The sequence below is a fragment of the Artibeus jamaicensis genome, unplaced genomic scaffold (genome assembly GCF_021234435.1).
Source record: "Artibeus jamaicensis isolate MK-2021 breed Jamaican fruit bat unplaced genomic scaffold, CSHL_Jam_final contig_466, whole genome shotgun sequence".
In the NCBI taxonomy this organism is placed as follows: domain Eukaryota; kingdom Metazoa; phylum Chordata; class Mammalia; order Chiroptera; family Phyllostomidae; genus Artibeus; species Artibeus jamaicensis.
The window spans coordinates 1,819,594-1,839,180 of NW_026521844.1; the positions used below are offsets into that span (position 1 = coordinate 1,819,594).

General features: G+C 36.6%; 1 pseudogene; it reads right to left on the bottom strand.

Annotated features, from left to right (window-relative positions):
- Positions 1 to 519: 519 nt before the first annotated feature.
- Positions 520 to 18,861, bottom strand: LOC119034545 (lamin-B1-like; annotated as a pseudogene).
- Between the last annotated feature and the right edge of the window lie 726 nt (positions 18,862 to 19,587).

Genomic DNA, 19,587 nt, shown 5'->3' on the forward strand with positions numbered 1-19,587 from the left:
TATTAAAAATTGATTGTTTAAAAATTGATTTTAAAAGGCTTGATTGTTCATTACAAAAAATTCATTATAAATTTTTGATACGTTGAAAAGCATTTCTCTCCATCCATCACAGCACTGTTATATATAGCAGAGAATAATCAAGAGCAGATTTTTAAATTAGAATATCAATCTTCAAATTATGCCCAGACACACAGTGGTTTGTCGGCCCTCCCCTCCTTTTCTCATAAGAACTAAAGAAACACACATACATGCAAAAATGTCAAAAAATTTGAGGGACCCTTTCCAAACAGTACACAGTTAGTTTAGTGTTTCACACCTTGCTACAAAGTGTATGTATATTATTTCTTTCATGAAACGTTCAATGTCAAAAAAGGAAATTAAGGCCATTAGATTCACAGCTTGAAAATTTACATAAAGGAAATATAAAAATATTCTGTGCTTCAGAAAAGGCTCTGCAGTGTATGTAGGTAAAGATTACCATACTTGTTTATTTTAAGGAAGATGGTTGACTTGAGAAATTTACATAATTGCACAGCTTCTATTGGATGCTGTTGGGAATCTCTGTGGTCAGAGTTCTTCTTGACAGCCACTGCAGCCTCTTCCTCCTCCTCCTCTTCCTCAGTAGGTGTGGTTATTTTGAAGACTGTACTTCTTTGAGCAACCTCCTCTCCCTGAGAATTTTTCAGTCTAACCTTCATGTCTTCACCCGTGCCCCACTAGTTCTGGTTCTTCCAGATGAGGTCTGTGGGAGGAATGGCTGTGACACCAGCATTTGCAGACCAGATGTAATAATCTGGCCTGACCTTAGCACCTATCTTGAGGTAGATTTGTATTTGACCGATATGTGTACAATTTTTCTGATCATCTTTCAGCCTCCCATTGGTTGATCCTATTCAGAAGTATTCTTCAAGATAAATTTTCCATCAACATCTATTTCTTCAATACAGACATTCCCAATAGCTGAAGTGGAATGAAAAATGCTAAAACCACTGCTAGTCTCTGACTCTTCCATGTTGATTATCTTCCATTTTCCTCTATTTGTACACACTCTGCAACTTGAGGATGCTTGTGATATTGTCACACAAGAAGAAGGGCTTGGAGAGAGCTTCAATCCCTTTCTTCATCTTCTAAGAGTTTCCTGTAAGCACTGATTTCCATGTCCAGGGTTAACTTTACATTAGAAAGTTGTTTATGATTGTTCCGCGGTTGCTTCTTCTGATCCCCTATTTTCACCATACCTCTCTCTTTGTCAGACAACATGGGCCAAGGGGTGTCTCTTCCTTTTTTTCTTTTTAAATATTTTATTTATTTATTTTTAGAGATGGGGGAAGGGAGGGAGAAAGAGAGGGAGAAAAACATCAATGTGTGGTTGCCTCTCATGTGGCCTCCACTGGGGACCTGGCCCGCAACCCAGGCCTATGCCCTAACCAGCAATCAAACCAGCAGCCTTTTGATTCACAGCCCTCATTCAATCCACTGAGCTACACCAGTCAGGGCAGGTTGTCTCTTTCTTTAGCAAGCAAGTAATCCAGCTCTTGAATCCTCTTCAAACATGCTCTGGACTCTTCGTAGATTAGAAGGGTGGGATGAAAGGCTTTCAATTCTCAAATGACTTTCCATCAGTTCTTCCCTGGCACTGTTGACAATAGAAGTGTTCATCTCTGAGGTTAGTCAGGCATTCTCGAGTTTGGCTGGTAAGTCTGCTCTAACTCCTCCTTGTAGAGTTTGGCCTGGGCATCATGCTGCTCTCTCATCTCATGAAGAGCCAGAGCCAGTTTGTGCTCATCCTCAGTCTGACTCCCAGAATCCACCTCACCAGGCAAGTTTCATGCTTCCTTCTGGTCCAATTAATATCCTCCTCATACATGATTTTACAAAACTCCAAGTCCTCTGTAAGACTCTAACAGTGATTCTTCGAATCCATTTTAAGTAAATTTTCATCAGTTAACTGGTTTCTGGCAGCAGCTAAGGAAGTTTCCAACTGAGCAACCTGATCTTTCAGACCCTCCCATTCTCCCTCCCTAAACTTTTTTTTGTCACCAAGTGCAGTAGTCAGGGCTGCATCTTTAGAATTCAGTGTTGCTTCATATTCTTGAAGCTTGACCTGAGCTCCATTAAGATTAGATTCTTTCTCAGTATAATTGAGGAGCAGTTGAACTTGCCCAGTTCTATCTGCACCTTGGCGTTCTTGCACGCTGTGTCTCCATTGCTCTTCCTGCATTTGTCTGTTTGGCCTCATAGAGCACCTTAAGGCCAGTAAGCTGTAGCGAACCTCCTCAGGCTGTCTGTCACATGCAACTACAGCACACTGTTCTGTTTCCAGGCTGCGCACCTTGCTGATGTACACCACCAGCCCATCCTGAGCTTGAACAGCTCCTCCCTCTCTTGCAGCCCCAACAAATGCGGGGCTCAGTGGCATTGTAGCTGGCTGCTGGTCTGTGGCTGCATGGAGGTGGAGGTCTCCGTGGTGGGTGGCTGGGGAGAGCGGTGTGGACAGGCCACGCACAGTGCTGGGAAACACAGCAGGCTGAAGGGAATGAGGCTGGAACTGCAGGCACACACCAGCAACTCGAGATAACTCAGAGGCCCAGCGGGGGAAGGAAAAAGTACCTGGATGGTGGGAACCGGTTACAGCACAAAGAGCAGAGGGATATTGCAAATCAACTAGTCCTAAAATGCCATTCGTGAGAAAATGCACAGGGGTGCACACTCATGCACTAGGAAGTTACCAAGCAAGGATCTGAAATAGGTTTTCAATTACTTGCTTCCACTCTTCCCCTTCTGGTATTCCTATTATGTGACTGTTATGCCCGATGTTGTCTCAGAGGTGGCTTAAACTGTATATGTTGTTTCCAAATTGCTCATTTGATCCTCTCATTTATCTAATCTAATTTTGTAATTGAGCCTGATTGCTGTTGGCACCTCAGTGGGTAGGACTGACTCAGGCCCACTGGCAGTTAGGATTGACTATGGCCAGAGTGGACAAGCTGTTGTGTGAGAACTTACCCCACTAGTAGAATTTACTGTAGTAGTGCCCTTTGGGCATATTATTAGTGAAGCTAATTAGGTGATGCTCTAGTGTGTTCTGAAGTCACTCATGAGGGGTATTAGTTCTGGGATCTCTGGAATGGAGCTCTGGTACAGGCCCATGTTAGCTACTGCCTGACCTGGGCCACCTGGTAAAATGTGCAATGTGTTCTGTGGGTAGTAGCTGCGTGTGCAGGGCTTGGAGGCACCTAGGAAAGGCTAAGCCTAGGCTGGCTCTCACTAGTACTGGTCTGGGGGGTGCTTATCAAGAGGAATAGGGCACACTAAGAGCAGCAGCTGCTGATTTGAGATGTGTAGAATGTCGAGAGTGTTTAGGACAGTCTGCAATGTGAGCTGAGGCTGGCCATTGGGTAATAGCTGCTGAAAGAGGATCTGGACTGTGTGTGAGTTGGAAATACCAGAGTCAGGCAAATATGATGGAGACTAATGTTTGGTGCCTGCCTGCACCTGTAGGCTAGGTGGAAGGAAGGCTCAGCAAAACAATTATGGTGCCTGCTAACACATTCAGAGCTGTCCCTCTACCCTCACCCTGAAGCCAGGTAATTCAGTTTCTCCAGCTATGTCCCTGGCCTCTTTTGAGCCGCTATCCCAGTCGTGGAGTTTGGAACAAGTGCATTCATTCAACAGTATTTCTGCCCATGGGTCCTTCAGAAGAAACCCCTGGGACTCCAGCAGCCCTCTGTCTCACTTGGACTGAATATCCACTGATTTTCACAGCCAAATGTTGTGAGGAATCCGCTCCCTGGCACAGGTGGTCTGGACTGGGAGCCTGTTGTGCAGCTGGAACCACTCACTTCTCAGTGGGAGACCTCCACACCTGAGGCATCTCTCCCAGTTGCTAATCGCTACATGTGGGTGTGGGTGTGGGAGCAACCAGTCTGCCTTTCTAACCAGTCTTGATAGGACTTCTGGATTAAGACACACACAAAAAAACAAACAAGATCTATTCATATGCTATCTTCAGAAGAGTTGAGGACATACTGAGGCCAATATGAAAGGGATATAGAAATTTTACCCAGTGTAAGGCCTGGATAGCTATACTATATCCAACAAAAACTGCCACAAAGAGACTAATAATGTCATCGTAAATGACAAAAATGATCAGGAACACATCAAAATTATAAATATATATTCAAATAACATCAGGACAATAAATATATAAGCAAACACTGACAACTCTGAAGGGAGAAATACACAGAAATGGATAAAATTAGGAGGCTTAAAAAGATACTTGCAGTAATAGAATGACCAGATAGAAAATTAAAAACAAAACAAAATAGAATACTTGAATAACATATGGACACAACAAATATATATATATATAAAAACTAGACACAGCAGCGGAGCAGGTGTGGCTTAGTTGGATGGAGGATCGTCCTGTAACCACAGAGCTGAGGATTTTATTCCTGGCCAGGGAACATACTTAGGTTGCAGGTTTGATCCCCAGTATAGGTACATATGATCCTCAGTCTGGGCATGTATGGGAAGCAACCAACTGATGTTTCTCTCTCTCCCTTCATCTCTCTAAAAACAATAAAACAATGTCATCAGATGAGGATAAAAATGAACTAAATGACTAAATAAATAAAATCTAGCGGCAAAATATACATTTTGTTCAAGTACAGATAGAATTTTCTCCAGGAAAAAATCATGTTGGGTCACCAAAAATGTCTTCATTTCAGATTTAAATTATATGAAGCATCGTCTCCAATCACGAGAGCAGGGATGTCAAACTCATTTTCACCAGGGCCACATCAGCCCTGTGGTTGGTTGCCTTCAAAGGGCCAAATGCAATTTCAACTCCTTAACAGTTAAGGAGTAGTTACACTTATACAGTCCTAACATTATTTCAGTCCTTTGAAGGCAACCATGAGGCTGATGTAGCCCCTGGTGAAAATGAGTTTGATATCCCTGCAATAGAATAAAGCTAGAAATTAACAGCTAAAGGAAACTCAAATTCACAACTATTTCATAATTTAAAAAAAAATACTTAAACACAAGGTCAAAGAACACATCAAAGAGAAAACAGAAAAAAACGAGACAAATGAAACTGAAACAAAAGCATACCAAAACTCATGGGATACAGCAAAAGCAATGTCAAGAGAAAGTTTAAAATAATAAGTTCCTATATTTATAAAAAAAAACAAAGTTCTCAAATAAGTGACATGACTAAACACTTCAATGAGGTATAAAAAGAAAAAAACCTCAAAGTTAGCAGAAGAAGGGTAAAAATAAATATTAGATGAGAAACAAACAAAATACTTGACAAAAACAACAAATCAAAAGTTTTCTAAAAAAAAAAGTTTTTTTGAAAAAGATAAAAGTTGGCACACTTTTAGCTAGGCTAAGGTAAAAGAGAGATTGAATAAATAAAATGGAAAATGAATGAGGAGATATTATAATTGGTATGTAACTAAAAATGTTTATGAGAAACTACTATGAAAAATTATGCACAAACTAACTGGATAACCTAGAAGAAATAAATAAGTTCCTAGAGACATAAAACTATGAAAACTTAATAATGAAAAAAAATCAAATGTCTGAATAGATCTGTAACTAACATAAATATGTAATATCAATAATAAAAAACCTCCCATCAAAAAAAATTTCAGAATTTGATGGCTTCACTTCATTTTTTGGAAAATTCTACAAAACAAATTTAAAGAACAAAAATTAGTCCTCATAAACCTTTCAAATATTGAAAAGGAGGGTATATTCCTAAATTAATTTTATAAGAATAGCATTAATATGATGCTGAAACCAAGGAGAGACAATTATAAGTTATAACCAAATTAATACACATGCAAACATTTTCCACAAAATACTAGTAAACTTAATCCAATGATATAATAAAATGATTATATATTGTGACCAAATGTGATTTATTCCTGGGATGCAATGATAGTTCAACATATGAAATGAAGTTCACATGATACATAAAAGGAGAGTGAGTGTTATGATCATCTCAACATATTCAGAAAGAGCATTTGATAAAATTCAACACCTTTTTGAGAGAAGCTGTCAACAAAATATAAATAGAGGAGGTTTATTTCAATATAATAAAAACCGTATATAAGAAATCCACAGCTAACATATTTCATGGTGAAAAGCTGAAAAATTTTCCACCAAGGTCATGAATAAATCAAGTATACCCACTGTTACCATTCTATTCAGTATAATACTGGAAGTACTAGCTAAATCACTTAGACAAGAAAAGGAAATAAAAAAACTTAAGAAGTACAAATAGGCACAGAATAACCATAGGGATGTAAAGCACCATATAGAAAATGCAGTAGCCAGAGGAACTGATATGCATGACCAACAGACCTGAACACTGGTTGAGGATCGCCTGGAGGTATGGGCAGTGCTGTGTGGAGGGGGTGAAGGGGGAAAATGGGGACAATTGTAATAACAGAATCAATAAAATGCAATTAGAACATGTATTTATAGGAAAAGTAATGAATCCAAATTAGAAATGAAATAGTAAAAGATCTTTGTTTACAGATGACATGATCTTGTATATATATGTATAGAGAGAGCACCATAAATATGCCACCAAAACACTGTTAGAATTAAACAAAGTCAGTAAAGTTATGGGATACAATAGCACCACCAACAAAATCTGTACACTAATGTTTGTTATTATACACTAATAATGACAATTATTATACACTAATATAACAATTATTAGAAATTTGGAAAACAATCCCATTTACAATAATGTCAAAAAGAACAAGATACCTAGAAATAAACTGAAGGAAGGAATTAGAGGTCATACAATGAAAACTACAAAATCTGCTGAAAGAAATTAAACACAAATGAATGGAAAGGCACCTCATTTTCATGGATTGGAAGGTATAATATTGTTAAAATGTCCATACTACTCAAAGCAATCTAAAGATTTGATGAATCTCTATCATAGGTAACCACAAGGGAACTATAAAGCCAAAATAATATTTTTACAAAGTTGGAGCATCACACTTCCTGGTTTCAAACTATATTTAAAAACTAAAGTACTTAAAAGAGTGTGGTGCTATCATAGAGACAGACATATACATTAGTGAAACAGAATAGAAGTTTAAGAAATCATTCTATTTGTTTTTATATGGTCAACTGGTTCTTAATAAAAGTTCTAAAAACACACAATCAGGAAGCTTAACACACACAGTCAGGAAAGAAGAGTATTTTCTTTACATGTTGGTAAAATAGATATCCAAATACAAAAGGATGAAATTGGAACCATATCTTACTCCATCTAAACTAATATACTCAAAATATATTAGATACTTAATTGTAAGACTTGAAACTCTATCTGCTAGTAGAAAACTAGGGGGAAATATTCAGGACAGTTTTCTTGGCAATGATTATTTTAATATGGCACCACAGCACAGGCCAGAAAATCAAAACTAGATAGGAGAGACTACATGCAACTGAAATGTTTCTGCATAGCAAAGAAAACAATCAGTGGATTTAAAGAGCAACCTATAGAATGCGATACAATATTTTTAAATCATATATCTGATAAGGGAGTGGGGAGTGGGCTGGGTGGAGGAGGGCAAAGGGGGAAAATTTGGGACAACTGTAATAGAATAGTGATTAAAAAATACCCTAAACTTAAAAAAAAAAAGAAATGAGCCCTGGCTTGTGTGGCCCAGTGGCTCTAGCATCCTCTTGCTAACCAAAAGGTTGCTGGTTCAATTCTTGGTCAGGGCACATGCCTAGGTTATGGGCCAACAGGAAACCCATAGATGTTTCTCTCACACATTGATGTTTCTCTACCTCTCTTTATTTCTCCCCTCCACTCTCTCTAAAAAATAAATAAGTAAAATCTTTCAAAAAAAAACACAGAACAAATGAAAAATGTCCAAATAAGCCTTATTAAAAAATGGGCTAAGAATTTGAATAGATGTTTTTCCAAAGAAGACATATAAATGGCCAACGAGTATATGGAAACTAATCAACAGGTTCACGCAGATTGTAGTCACTTTATACCTTCTAGGATGACAATTACTAAAAAAAAAACAAAAACAAACAACAAACGAAAAACCAAAGACAACACGTTTTTGCAAAGTTGTAAAATTGCAAATCTTACAGTGTTGAGAAGGGTGAAACATGAGGCAGCTTATGGAAAATAGTATGGAGGTTCCTGAAAAAAGTGAAAAATAGAACTACCATATGACCCAGTACTCTCACCTCTGGATATTTATCTAAAACAATTGAAATCAATGTTTCAAAGAGGTGGTATCACACTCTCATGTTCATGAAGCATCATTCACAATAGTCAAAGGTGGAAACAGCCTAATGGGCATTGACAGATGAATAAATAAAAAAGGAGTCACATACAGTGAAATATTATTCAGCCTTAAAAAGAAGGAAAGCCTGCAGTGTGCGATAACGAGAATAATCCGAGTAAACATTAGTCTGTTAAATTTAGCCAAATACATAAAAACAACTACTTTATGATTCAACTTAAATGAGGAATCAAAAGTAATCAAAATTGAGACAAACAATGAGATTGTGGTGGCCAGGGGTTTTGGGAAAGGGGAAATGAGGAGTTGCTAAACAACAAACATTTCGGTTCTGCAAGGTGGATTGGCTCTGCTGTACAATACTAAGCTTATTATAACAATACTGTTTATACACTTGAAAGTGTGTTAAGGGGGTAGATCTCATGTTAATTGTTATAACCATGATAAACATTTTAATGTTGTTGGATATGTATGTGTATATATAAGTTTTTATATGATATATAAAATATTTTAAATATACATAATATTTTTACATAGGAAAATGATGTTTTCTATGTAAAACATTTTCTCTTACCAGCAGCACTTTCATGAAGATCATATTTTCCTAAAAATAATTCTAATGCTGTATAGATTTCAAGCATTTTACTCTCTTGGAATATAAATGTATCTTGAAATACTGCAAAACAAGTAAACCGTAAATAGCAATTAAACACTACAGTTAAGAAATAATTACAAAGTTGTTTTTATTAACTGTTAAACTGTACAAACATGTTCTACCAAGTGAATGCTACTATAATACTGTTATTATGGTTACATTTATGTCATTCAACTCTACAAAATTTATACTGGCTTAATTAAATGTTTTTAAAGTCTGTTTATTAATTTTTCACTTAACAAATATTTATTTGGTTTACATGATGTGCCAAAACTTTGTAGTAACTTTCTCTCAATCTCTAATTTTGATTTGTTAAAAATATTCTATCTCCATAACTTTCTTCACAAGTATGTCCTCTATTCTATATTCCCATTTACATTAAATGCGTTTAAAATAGATTACACACTGAAGACTGTGTAAAACATTCCAGGCTATGTGGAGATCAATGCATTTAGAGCTAATATGTGAGTACACGAGCTCTATTAGGTGAAAGCCATTTCTTAACAATTTAAATTCAATCTAAATTATATCTTTAAAATAGAAGACCCAGATTTTTACTGAACCATTGAATACAATTTTTATTTTTATCAAGCACTTAGATATTAAAAGAAATAGCAATTTGATTTTTTATACATCTTGATTTTAGTCTCTGAAGTGTGCAACTATTATATATATATATATATAATAGCACTGGCCTGTAGATCAGTGGTATTGTTTATAACCAAGGTAATTGTATCACATAAAGTAAAGAAGGTAAAAATGATGTTGGAATAAAGAAAGTTAGATATACATAAGTATACTTTGAATTACAGGAACTAGTTATTATCATAAAAGCAAAAGGTTTTTTATTGTTTTCATGAGTTGTTTATCAGGATAAATGTATGCTTACAAAAGTAAATGTAATCAATATGAACTTCTTTTTAAGTGAAGACAATACTATCAAAATTAATTTCTGTATATTATCTGTGAGAATAGAGTCACATCCATATGTTGTAGATTTAAAGTATACTCAAGAGCCCCAGCTGGTGTAGCTTAGTGGATTGAGTGTGGGCCTGTGAACCAAAGTGTCGCCAGTTCAATTCCCAGTCAGGGCACGTGTCTGGATTGTGAGCCAGGTCCCTGGTGCTGGTAGGGGGTGAGGGGAGGGTCCAAGAGGCAACCACCCATTGATATTTCCCCTCTTTCTCTGTCCCTTCTCCTCTCTCTAAAAATAAAAAAATAAGCAATTGGTGAATTACTGTCGGTATGTGAAAAACACTCCAAATTAACATGCTTTCTACTCAATTATCTGGCATTTTTTATGTATGGATTTTTAAACTCTTGGCAATATGTGGTAATTATATGAATAATTTGTGCTTATTTTACTGGAATCTCAAAAATCACTTTGAATCCTTTAATTTGACAACTTCAGTTTTTAACAACTCTGTCTTATTTAATATTGAAAATGTATTTTGTAAGCATTATTCTTTTCTACATAGCATATTTGAACATTTTCTATTTCTAATTATTAATACAAAAATATATCTTCATTTATTGTTAGTCTACAATATCATTTTTATTGATTTATTTGCATAATAAGTTTTGTTTTGTTCCAAAACACCCTAAATAAATAGTATCAATTTACAGGTACTGATTTTTAACCATACTTAGTAAAAATTTGGACAGAGAACATTACAAGAGGAATGTATTACATTTTCAGGACCAGTCATTTCATCTTGTGGGTCATAGACATTGTCTGTAGTCTATTCCTTTTTATACAATTTTATGTTCATATCATTTTAAAAATCCAGGAAAAACCTATAATGTAAGTGGTTACTCTAATAATTAATATAGAGACACTGCGATTTTAATAGGTCATTTCATGTGTGTTGGTACTATGTTAAATGTTAAAAAGTATTGAACTCAAGTAGAATATTAACCAAATGGATTGCATAGACTGTCTGATTTTAAATGATTATGTTTGGGACTCTTTTGGACTCTTTGTATTTATTCTATATTTTTAATCTTTACCCCAGGATGTTTTCTCATTGCATTTTAAATATATTTAATTTTATTTATTTTTAGAGAGAGAGGAAGAGAGGGAGAGAAATATCAATGTGTGGTTGCCTCCCATATGCCCCTCAGTTGGGACCTGGTTCACAAGTCAGGCATGTGCCCTGACTGGGGATCCAACTGGTGACCCTTTGGTTCACAGCCCCTGCTCAATCCACTGAGCTACACCAGCCAGAGCTGCATTTTTTTTTTAGAGAGAGAGAGGGAGAAAAAGGGAGAGGGAGATAAAGATAGAAATACTGATTTGAGACAGATGCATTGATTGGTTACCTCCCTGATGTACTCCAACGGGGCATCAAACCCACAATCTAGCTATGTGCCTTGACCGGGAATGAAACCTGTAAAAAACGGAAAGTTTACAGGATGACAGTTCAGCCAATAGAACTGCAGAACTATAGATAATAATATTGTGAATGTAGTAAACTAAAGATAACATTTAAAAAACATAGGAGGATGTTAGACATATCAGCATATACACTAGTACTATCTTGATGAATTATTGGAGTGACACATGAATTTTATCTCTAATCATGTATTTTAGATTTGCAAAAATACTTTCTTAAGATTGACAATTAAAAATAACTTTAGATTCTTAATTGTGGTAAATGCATAGCATAAACAGTTTTGACATAATACAAGAGCAAAAAAAGAAAATATCTGTCATAATTACATAAAATGTTAGTATATTAATTTACAATACTGAGTGACTAATGCCACAGATAACTTGATTCTTTATTCTTTTTAACTGGAACTAGGACATGGCATAGTAAAGTCATCCAATCTTACAAAAAACAAGTTAGAAACAGCACCTGGATATCTGATTTATCAAAGTAACAATAAATTGTTTTCTATTTTATTTTTTGTAGGAGACTGTTCTGTGTGGCGTGGGCCCAGCTCCCACTGGGAGAGGCACAGGACCCACGCCCATGGACAGGTTCTCCGGTGGGGGGATCAGGCCTGCTATGTACCTGGGCCACTTTGAGTCTTGCTTTTTGCTAAAAACTCCCTCACTGGGATTTGTGGCAAACATTTACTGCAAAGTAACTTCCTAAAATCCATGCTAAACCTTCCAAGGACCAGTGTAACTGGTTCAACCACTCTTGCCTTTTCATTTGCAAATATCTCTCTTCTGTAATGTGATTGCCAGCAACCCCTCCTTTGTTTTCTGTGAAAGGTAACCACCTAAAGCGAACCCCTGCATAGTAGATGAGGACCATCTTATAATGTGCTGAGAAACCCAATAAACGCTGGTCCAGGCAAGGGGCCTGGCTTTTGCTCCCCTTGAGAAAAAAGCCATCCCCACCCTTTTCCTCCACAGGACTACTAGTCCGTGTGGATGTCTCATTTCATCCATAATGATGCAGACACTGCGGGCCAGTGTCCACACTGATTTTTATTTCTTGTTTTTTTAATTTTTTTTTTACTGTTGTACAGTTACAGTGTTATGGGAAATGAAGCGACCTGACACGGAGGGATTCTGGAGTACGAGGTTTATTCCTTTTTACATGCACGGGCCCAGAGGAGTCAGTCTCCAAATTCTGAGCCCTGAACAAAGGATTCTTGGGGAATATATAGGTTAGAGGTCTTCCTATCTACGTGGCAAAGCAGGATACAGAAGCAGAATGCGGTAATTAGTTCTATCTACGGGGCAGAAGCAGAGTTCAAAGGCTAAATGTGAAAATTGGTTCTACCTGCGGAGGTGCTAGCCCTAGTCCTAGTGACTATCCGGCTATCTGCTTTATCTGCTCTTCCTAGACGGCCTTATTTTTCTACTATGGCGCCTGGGGTCTTGGGTGAGCAAAGATCTCCTGGGACCTCTCGCTTCATTTCCAGTCCTCACTATCTGGCCACCCGCCCTCCCAGGAGGCCCCATCATTCTCTCTAGGGCGCCTGGGGTCTGGGCAAATAAAGGTTAAACAGAGGTTTTTCAAAGTTTCCCATATCATCAGTCATCCTGCCTTTTTCCCTATTGCTGTCCTCTGCTCCATCCTCCTCCACTTCCACAGTCAGTTCTGTCCCCTCATTGTCCATGCCCATGAGTTCTTTATTTCGGTTCCTTGGCTTGCTCCTTCTTCTTCATTACCATGTTATCCTCTTTCTTACTCCTCTCTGGTCACTGTTTGTTTTTATATTCATGTCTCTATTTCTATGTTGCTCTTTTAGTAGTTTTGTTAATTAGGTTCCACTTATAGGTGAGATCATTAGGTATTTGTCTTTCACTGCCTGGCTTATTTCACTTAGCATAATACTCTCCAGTTCCATCCATGCTGTGGAGAAGGGTAGGAGCTCCTTCTTTCTTTCTGCTGCCTAGTATTCCATTGTGTAAGTGTCCTATAATTTTTTGATCCACTCATTTACTGATGGACACTTAAGCTGTTTCTAGCACTTGGCTACTGTACATAATGTTTCTATGAACATTCAGGTGCATAGATTCTTTTGAATTGGTGATTCAGGATTCTTAGGGTATTATCCCAACAGTGGGATTGCAGAATCTTTAGTCTTTTGAGAAAATTCCACACTGCTTTCCACAGTGACTGCACCAGTCTACATTACTACCAACAATGTACAAGGAATTTTCTCTACAACCTCACCAGCACTTGTTCATTGATTTGTTTATAATAGCCATTCTGACTAGTGTGATGTGGTATCTCATTGGGGTTTTAATTTTCATCTTTATGCGGGCTAATGATGTTGAGTATTTTTTTATGTTTATGGGCCCTCTAGATGTCCTCCTTGGAGAAGTGTCTGTTCAGATCCTTTGCCCATTTTTTTAATTGGATTGTTTGTCTTCCTGATGTGGAGTCATATGAGTTCTTCACATATTTGGGAGATCAAATCCTTGTTTAAGGTATCATTGGCAAATATATTTTCCCATACTGTTGGTTACCTTTCCATTTTGTTGATGTTTTCTTCAGCTGTATAGAAACTTTTTAGTCTGATGTATTCCTATTTGTTTATTCTTTCCTTTATATTCCTTGCCTTAGGAGATATATCATTGAAAATATTGCTGCATGGGATATCTGAAATTTTCCTGCCTATGTTCTCTTCTATGACATTTATGGTACCATGACTTTTATTTAAGTCTTTTATCCATCTTGAGTATATTTTTGAGTATGGTGTAAGATGGTGGTCAAGTTTCATTTTTTGTACATACTTGTCCAGATCTCCCAGCATTATTTGTTGAAGGGGCTAGTTTTATGTCCTTGTATGCTCATGGGTTCTTTGTCAAATACTAATTGACAATATTGACATGGGTTTATTTCTGGGCTCCCTATTCTGTTCCAATGATCTATGTGTCTGTTCTTATGCCACTACTGAACTATTTTGATTACAGTGGCCATGTAATATAGTTTCATATGGGGTACTGTGATGTCTCCTCTTTTATTGTTCTTTCTCAAATTGCTGACACTATTGTAGTCATTTATAGTTCCATATAAATATTTTAAATATTTGTTCTATATCTATGAAATATGTCCTTGGTGTTTTGATAGGAATCATATTGATATACAGATTACTTTGGGTACTATGTACAGTTTAACTATGTTAATTCTTCCAATATATAAACATGGTATATGCTTTTATTTTTTTGTGTGTCTTCTTTAATTTTATCTTCAATGTTCTTTAGTTTTCTGAGTACAGGATTTTTTTACTCCTTGGATAAGTTTATTCCTAAATATTTTATTTTTTGTTGCTATAGTAAATAGAAATTTTTGCCTAATTTCTGTTTTTGATATTTCATTGCTAGTATACAAAAATGCCTTTGATTTCTGAATATTAATTTTTCATCCTGCTGTTTTGCCAAACTCCTTTATTAGATCAAGTAGTTTTTTTGTGGAGTCCATAGGGTTTTCTATATACACTTTCATGTCATCTGCAAACAGTGACAGTTTACTTCCTCTTTTCCAATTTGGATGCCTTTTTTTCTTTTTCTTCTCTGATTGCCATAGCTAGAACTTCCAGTACTATGTTGAATAAAAGTGGCCATAGCTTGTATTATTGAAAAATAATACAAGCAAGGGATAAGAACATGGCATATTCTGAGGGAAAATAAAGTTTATGACAACAGTAAGAAAGGTCAGGAAGATGGCAAAATGGATTAAGATCAGAGAAAGGTGCTGTGTGGGATTTGGAATAACAATAATAACGCATATATAATCTGATTAAAAGAGTAAAATAGAAGGCCGAGAGTAGTGAATTATTTGGAATATGAGTGAAGTGAAAGAAGAAAAATTAAAATGCAATATGTAAGGGAGCAAAACAAACAAAAAACAAAACAAGAATAAAAACAACAAAAAACTAAAAAGAAAGAAAAGATGAAAGAAATTTTAAAAACACTAAAGTTCTGGTGAAGAGCAAGGTGAAGTTTTCTCAGCTGTTGGTGTTTGCCTTTTGACTTCTTTCTGGATCTGTCTCTGGTTTCTCTCTCAGCTCCAGGTCCCTGGGTGGGTTGTCCATCTTCCGTCAATACCACCTGTATCTCCTTCCTTTGCCTCTAGAGGGAGCATCTGGTGAGAGCAAGAGGGTGAGGTCTCTGTGACTCTTCCCCGGGGACCTTTTCAGTCTTCCCAGACCCTCTTAGTCTGTCCCAGCATGTTCCCAATAATGTATATTTTCTGCTTAAATAGCTGTTCGTTTCACTTGGGCAGGGGTAATCTGTGTAAGAGTGTCAGCTCTCTCCTGCTTGGTGTAGTCTGCAGCTCTGTATGTGAGCCGAGACTGGGTGGGACCCTGAATTCCCCTTGTACCCTTTCTTAACTTCCGTTTTGATGGTCTCAGTGAAACAGGGCCCTAGGATCCAGTGTACATACTCTCCCCGTGGGGAGTTCAAAATGGGCTCTTTTAGGCATTAGCCTTGCTGTCTTACTCATGCAAAAACATTTTTTAGAAGCCCCCAGCTGGTTGCTGAGCTTATAAAGGGGGCTTTGTGGATTCTAGGTCCTGCGGGTGAAGGGTGCTTGGGCTCCAGTTGGTAGGGCATCATCACAGAGCGGACATTTTCTAGTTCGATTCCTGGCCAGGGCATGTCCTTGCATTTTTGAAATGTTTACATTTGGGGAAGCTATGAGAGGCAACTGGTCGAAGTTTCTCTCTCACATTAATGTTTCTCTCCCTTTCTTCCTCTCTCCCTTCCCCTCTCTCTAAAAATATTAAAATAAAATATTACAAGGCAAATTTAAAAATGTGTGATCTGAACAATTATTTACAGGTTATTTGAAGATACAATACATTAATAGACTAATTGTTTTCATTAAATTCAGTAGTAGTAATCTAAAATCCGGTGTTTTCTTGTATTCATCTAGCCAGGTAAAGGAGGTAAATTGAACCTATCTTGTAGGTTCGAACTTTGCATTACTGCAACAGTCTATTCAGTTGTGTGACCAAATGATTCAGTAGGTTTTTTAGGGCTTGTTTGACATATTTTTGACCCTTCTTCCTCCATATACTCTGAAATATTTGCTTTATTAATTAGATGCCAAGTGACTATGTCCAGGAAAATGCTTCCACAGACAGATAGTAATTCTGGACACTGGTAATGTATGTGTTACACATTTTATTATAAGCTAAGGTAAATACATTTTGTTTAATGAAATGAATAGCTACTTTTTAAATGATAATCAAAGGCCAAAGCTATTCTATGTTTGAACTCACCTTATTAGATCATGCAAATAAATCTATGAGGCCCAATTGCTGAAGTAAAAAAAAAAAGCATCTTAAAGAGGGTTAAAGATGTTTGCAGTCATACAACTTTTAATGTCTGAAAGATATAAGCTATTAATCTTTATTATATTAAGTTATTAGAAACAGTTCAATGAAACTTACTTCACATTTGTTTGAAGTATAATGTTGAGAGACATCTTTACAAAATTGTAAAATATCATCTTTTAGGTTCAATAAGAGAAATTTCTCCTGTTTGAGCCCCCAAAATTGTTTGTCCTGAATGAATGAAGTGACTTACTTTTCATTCTTTGGCCACGAACCATCAAACGTACTGTGTGTCAGAGCATGTTTATAAGATACATATTTGTGTGTGTGATAAATTTGAACTTGTCATTTTACAGGACTGTGTTTTAAACATTGTATTATTCATTCTCTATCACTGTTGGCCTAAATATTTATGTGTTGCTGTCCTTCTAATATATTCTGTTTCACTAAATTAATATATACTTAGGTGTACAGTGGAATGATTTCAGAATGTGCCCCAAATTAAGTCAGGATATAGTCTAGCTGTCCAGAACAAGAAACTTGTTACACAGCTCAGAGTTGTCATTTAGGTCAGCCTGACCTGTCATAAATTCTAACATTTTTGTCTTATAACTAATTAGGAGGGATAGTTGTGACACCATACTTGCCACGGACACTTTTGAGTATGTCTCTGAATTCAGAGCTAATGACTTGACTTGTATCCGCCCCCAAAATCATGTCTACTTGGGACCTCAGACTGCAACCTTATTTGGAAATAAAATCTGTGTAGGTGCTTAAGTTAAGATGAGATCTAACTAGTTTAGGGTAGGCCCTGAATCCAATGACTGGAGTCCTTATAAAAACAGTAGAAATGTAAATATCTTAAAACAATGCAAATCACGTTGTACTCATTGGGTGACCTAATGGAGCCAAATTATAAGCAGAAGGTGTTTTATGAATGTGAACTGAGAACATAGGTGCCGCAGGGATTAATGAAATATTTCATTGAATGAAACTATCATGGACAGCCACACCCATTCCACAAAAGGAAGAGATTTGAGGCTGACACAAGAACATTGAAAGACTTCGTTTTGAGGTTCTCTTTCCATGGACAATGGATTAGAACAGGGAATACAAACTTTCAGGCTTTTGTCTCAGAGGCTCTTTTGTTCTGTGCTTGTACATCTGACCAAACCTAAAGTCTGATACATTCTTTTTTGGAAATATATTACATTTAGCAAGTAAAATTCCATCCTTAGAGATCCAGAAATAATTCAAGTAACCTTGTAGATCTTCATTTTTTCCGTTATGCTGGTTCTAACATTTAGTACATTAGGAAAAAATATTCTCCAAATTTCTAAGTTTTTGACAATGTCTTATAACATTCTTAAAAGAATGACAACATAACTACTTTACAGAAAATGTATATTATAATTCAAACTATAGAGAGTGAAGAATTAAGTAACTTTATTTCTTGCATAAAAGTAGCTCAAGGACCTCTATAATTTTAAAATAACAATAGCAACATTGATGATAGTTCGCTTTTATTTTGGTCAAAGTTTCTGTTTACTTTTCCTTTTCACCTAAAGTTTAATGAGCAGTTCAGTCACTGTGTTCACTAATGTTATGAAATCTTTAAAGCTGGCCACTTTTCACTTTGAAATTTGCTATCATACAGCAAATTTGAGCTAGTGTACTTCATATACTCACATTCAGAGAAAAGGAAGAGACTTTGAGTCAGGAGAATGACAACCTATTACTAACGTTCTGTGATGTACAGCTTTTTATTTCTGCCATCAGAGAAGCTGGCAACTTCCTGCTAAATGGCTTTGTGTTCAATACCCATTTGCTGGATGAGCTGTGCTATAATTAGAGCTTTCACTAAATCATTACCACATTAGACCACTTTCCAGTGTCCTATCCAAAACCTGCAGGGCAATCCCATCTCTCCACTCCTGGTGGTGGAGAGCCGCTGTAATTCCCTGCAAGTTACTGCTTCTCATCCTCCTACTTGAAAACAATCTAAAAAGCGCTCCCTGATGGAAGGAAAAGTGGATACTCTGAATGTGGGAATGCTTTCCTGATCATGAAACAAACAAACGACACTGACATACAACCTTCAAAGGAACTTGAAACAGCTTGGAGCAGTTCCTTGTTACTTAGTTTGGAGGGCATTTTCGAGGAGAAAAGGGAGAAGGGGAGTTTGCTTTTAAGTGATATTCTGAAAAAGGCATGAGTTGAGTATTTGAGTGTCTTCGAGTGGGAAAAGTTTAGGACCTGATGATTTAAAAGCTAAAAGAAAATTAAAAACAATTAACTATTAGGGCAGAATTTTTTCTCAACAACAACAAAAAGAAGCAAACAGTAAACAATAGTTCCAGTTGACCTGGGTTTAGTTTTGCAGCACCTCCCTCATTTGCTACATAATTGCATGATTAATGTGTGCTCCTTTCTCTTCATTTTTCAATCTGGCATCTTCCACAAATACTTTTACCCCCACCCCCAAACTCCTATCTTTAAATGCACTCCCCTATTCAAAGTGCCAAACTCAGAATGCAGTTGCCAGGAACTGTGGTAGGAGGCTCAGGGTTTAATCAATGTAAGTGCAGTATAAGGTATCTAAGCTGTCATTACACTGTGGAAACCAGATGGTATGGGAATGAGGAAAAAGATATCTTGAAATGCAGTATTACCAACTAACAGCTACTATGAGTCTCAGTTTTCATATGTGTAAATTAAAGATATTAATATTTACCCTCTCTGCTTCACAGAAGTACTATAAAGTACAGGTGATTAAGGTAAAAGCCTGTTATAGTTCAAAATTAGGATATAAAGATGAGGTACTGTCCTGGTGAGAAAGACAGTAAAATTATGCCTACTGCTAAGACAAACTTTTAAAAA